Source organism: Lipotes vexillifer, unplaced genomic scaffold (assembly GCF_000442215.2).
Source record: "Lipotes vexillifer unplaced genomic scaffold, Lipotes_vexillifer_v1.1 scaffold702, whole genome shotgun sequence".
Taxonomy (NCBI): Eukaryota; Metazoa; Chordata; class Mammalia; order Artiodactyla; family Lipotidae; genus Lipotes; species Lipotes vexillifer.
The window spans coordinates 673,238-678,130 of NW_006786634.1; positions in this window are offsets into that span (position 1 = coordinate 673,238).

A 4,893-nucleotide genomic window follows, 5' to 3' on the forward strand; every position below is an offset into this window, starting at 1 on the left:
GAAGTTGGGAATATTGGTGAGTTTTAATGCAGCAGCACTTGTTACCTAAGAGACGGCCGGAAACAACCACGGGACCACAGTGATTCAAACCACTGTTCTAATTTAACACAGGGAGGAGGTTGGTGCCATCAAAACATAGTGTCCAGCTGCTTATTTTTGTGCTTTCATATGTAAACATTTCTGAAATGCTGTCTGGTAATAATACTTTTAAAATGCACTAGTAAGCAGTATACTTTTCCTACTGCCTGTTGTTTTCCCAGACCCATGGTCTCTGCTTTCCCAGTGTCTAAAATTTCTTGTCCTTAACTGGGATAAGCAGGCACGCTTGTAAGGGCTGACTGCATTTAACATTGAAAGAATCATGTTTTCTGCAGGGAAATGGAAACAAAGTGAGACCTTTTTCCTTTCACTGTTTGGGAATTGGGGCTGCCCTTCCTCTGGAAGACAAATTTGCAATCCAATTACACTTTTGACTGTTAGTTTGAAGATGCTTGACATTCTTAGTCTGAGGTTTAATTATTGCTAAGTATAGATCTTCCCTGTGGTCTCCTATGCAATTTTCCAAGATTGTTCCCATCCCCTTACCACTCCTCCCCCCCCACCACCACCATGCGGCTTATCCAGCAATAATGGTGTGGATGGGAAAAGCTGGAGTATGATAGCTTTAAAGCTATAGCATAACTAGGTGTCTAATTTTCTGAATTAATGCTTATTCTCATTAAAACATTATTTCAAAACTGTTGATGTAGCTGCTGCCAAAGTAACTTAAATGGCCTTTGAAGTGTTAATTTTCAAATGGGAAAACAGACATTTAAATTTTGTGATAGAAAAAGTCTGTTTTGCCTCAGGTAAACCCAGCACGAGTGATCTCTCAGTGGGCCAGTTTGGTCCACAAGTCTCTGCGTGATGGGAAAAAGAGGTTAGGTGCTAGGAGAGGAGCCCAGAGTGGGCAGAGGACATCTGCTTTGGGAGGCAAATCAGAGTGAAAAGAATCCGGCAGTTGGGGGCCAGGGGACAGTGTTCTAGGTCATCAAAGTGATCATCTGTAAAAAAAGTCTACCCGCACTGTGGGGTTGGCTCTACCAGGCTGGTCCTGCCTTTCCGTCTTCTGCTTCTATGCCATTCCGATGGCACAGGCTCTCTCAGCTTCTGGAATTCCTGACTGTGGCCTGGAGGCAGGGAACAGTGTTGTGAGTTGGAAGATAAAAGCCAGGGACAAGTTGATCTGTACCATGGTTAGTACTGCAAACAACTTCTTAGGCATGACTGATGGGCCATTTAATATCCCCACTTACTATTTTTCCCTTTAGTAATAGCTAACATTTATTGAACACCTGCCATACCAGGCATTATTTTTTTCTTCATTTTACAGTTAAGAAATCTTAGACTCAGAGAGGCTGAGTTACTTGTCTAAGGGCAGTAAGCTAGTCAGTGGGGAAATTAGTATGCAAATTCGGACAGTCTGACTCCAGAATCCACATGTAACACCTCTAACTTAGGCTCCCTCCTAGCCACACCCTAATGTTTCATTCAGTCATCCCAGCCTTGTTAAGTACCTACAGTGTGCCACAATCCATAGATACTGAGTGAACAAGGTAGAAAAGGTCCTACTGTCTGGGCTTAGACTTTAATAACCTGGCATCAAAGGTCTGAAGAAATTGCTGTGCTCTTCAGCTAGTCACTGGAGGAGTCTCTCTAGGCTGGAGCTCCTGCAGAGATAAGGCAGATTCCAGGGTTGCTGCCTTTTGTAGCATTTATCTGCCGGGAGGTTTTCTTGTGATTGATTGAATGAGTGTGAATGGCTCCCTAAAGCTATGGACTCTGGAAACAGCCCCTACATTGTTTTGCTGACAGGTTTGCTGTGAGACGATGAAACATTGTCAGAATTGCTTTTCAAGAACAGACTGTAACCACCAGTAGGTGATCAGTAATAATAATAATTAAAAAATAATAGTAGTAGTAGTAGTAGTAGTAAATAAACATCTTAAACAAGGGATAGGGAGATATTGACATTCTTCATAGAAAGTATTTTATTGTTCACTGTTGATAACACAGTTTCTAACCACACCAACAATCCAAAGCTTGCAGAGGGTAACTTTTCAATCAAGCAGTGATTTGATTTCTTTTTAAGTGAATGATGTTTGAAGGGCCCAAACCAAAATACTACCTCGAACAGGTCCTGCTGATTGCTTAAGGGACCTTCGTAATTATATAGCAGTGAAAGGAGAAATTAGTAATCCAATTTAAAATTCCAAAGAGATCCTAGGAGCTTTCTTAACCCCTGAATTTATCACAAATAGTCAATCAATACTCTTAAAAAATATGAAGGAAATATGTTTTTCAGCATGGGAGGAGATTTAAACATTTATTTATTTATTGGACTTGGATATATTAAATGACTCCTTTATACTTCCTGAGTCATTTGAGATTATAACCTTGTATCACGTGAAGTCATATGCACTTGCCTAAGAGGTTGGACATTTGACATTTCTGTGTGAAAAAACTAACTTGTCATTGGTTTGTGGAAATAGATGCACTTCTTTGGGTGTAAGTCACTTCCTTGTGATGTAGAAATGTTTGGAAACTAGCTGATGTATATATATATATACATATATATATATAAAACATTTTATTATTCAAAGGCGAAATAATCCAAATTTATAGTTAATAATATATACTTTAAAATGTAACCATTTCATAAAATGTAATTATATGTAGTGTTCCCAGGAGTTGAACCTGACAATTTTAGTGTGGTGAAGAGTGTGGGCTCTGAAATCAGAGGGCCTCGTGACCACATGCAAACTACTTAACCTACTGGGGCCCCCAGTGTCCTCATCTGTCAAATGGGGGAGCTACTGGATGACTTTTTTAAAATTTTATTTGTTTTATTTTTGTTTTGTTGGTTTGTTTTGAGGATTAAGTAGGTTAGTATAGATCAGTTGTTTAGAATGCTGTCTAGCACCTAAGGAGAACTCAAGACATTTTAGGTGTTAGAATACTGTTTAGTTATAACCTGCTGCTTCCTCCAGGCAGAACGTAATTGCCAATTATGAACCATCTTATGTTAAGTTAATCAAGTGATACAGTTTCTGCCACGAAGAAAAACGTTCGTTTTTGAAATGACAGTAATTTTCAAATTACAAATGTGTGGTACAAAGACCTGGGGGATGGGAGAAAACTGTGCTCTTTATGGGAAACAGATTTACTATTGGTCCATCTCTAGCTGCCATCACTCGTGTTATTGTCATGTAGTCAGAAATCAGCCCTACTGAAAATGCATGGACCATATTTACAGTGAAGTTTGTAACTATAGTGAAAATGGTACCATTTTCTCATTTGTTATGATCATGCTAGGAAATTAGAAAATATATGTAAATACCTTTAATTTACTTAGGAGCACTAATTTTCCTAGAGCACTATCGTTCAGGTACCTACTGATGGTGACATAATGTTTTTAAACATTTGTATCTCAAATCCAGTGTCCAGTTTTGTCCAGTAAGGATATGACATCAAAGAGTCAAAACATGAAACAAATTTATCTGTAAATAAGTCTTAGGACAGATGTATGTGTATGTATGTGTTTTTAACCATATGACATCATGTCTGTTTCATTGGTAATGTTAATTTTCTATTAAGCTGTCATGTTTCTATTTTATTCATTATTTAAAATTAGGCCACCAAGTCCTTACTAGCTTTCACTTATTCTTTATGTAGTATATTATTTAAATATATTCAAATATTCTTTATATTAAATATAGTTAAATATTCTTCATTTAGAATGTTATTGAAATATAGTCAGATATTTAGTATGTACATAGCCCCTGTCCTCAAGGAGCTTGCAGTCTGATGGGCAGGGTAAGACTTATGCATAAACAATTGGCATTCAAGATAGAAGGAGAAAAGTGCCTTATTTGAGGTTCAGATAAATGCTGCTGTAGGACACAGGAGGAGATGGCTGAGGACAGATATTTTCCTTTGCAGGGGAGATTCAAGCTGATTCATTATCTCAAATTATATTTCATGTTTCAGGTTACATTGCTCTAATTGTAATTAGAGGCAAATGGTGCATCAGGGCCACCCTGAAACCTTCAGGTAGGACATTTCGATGTGGGAGATGAGAGAGAATCAAATACAAAGTTTTCTAGAACTTTGTCTCCTAAGCTCAATTTTGGTCCATCATTCGTAATTAATTATAGTATGTTACTTTGGTATAATTGTTTGGATAACCTAAACATAAAGTTAAATGATTTCAGAACAAAACAGATACATCAGGTTTTGTTTTGTTTGGTTTGGTTTTTAAACAAAGACTACTTATTTTGTGTGTGTGTCTCCAGAGAAATGGACGGCATTAGTTTTTCTGGCCAAATGACCCATGCGGTTGACACCTTTCCACGGTCCTTATAAAATCTGGGGCAGGGATTCAAGTCCTCATCCTGACTCTACTTGACCAAGGTGATTAGATGAGAAGGTCCCTCATAAGAGAAGGGGAGACATGTCACCTCCCCTGTAGTTACTGTGAATGATAGATGTGGGGGTCAACATTTTGTGTCTCATATTTATTTACTTTTTAAGTTGTTGAAGTGGGCCTGCTGGAGGAAATCTGGTTTAGCCTCCACTACCAATTTAGTGGTAAAAGTTACCAAAAAAATCCCTTCAATTTTGTTGAATGATAAAGGAAGGAAAAGGGTATTGTATCTCCTTATCAGAAAAGCAAGTTTTTGAAAAGCATCAGAATTACAAGTTGTGCCACAAATTGGAGTCCCTTTATGTCTTTACAATTTTATTTTTAATTTTTTAAAATATTTATTTATTTATTTATTATTTTTGGCTGTGTTGGGTCTTCGTTTCTGTGCGAGGGCTTTCTCTAGGTGCGGCAAGCGGGGGCCACTCTTC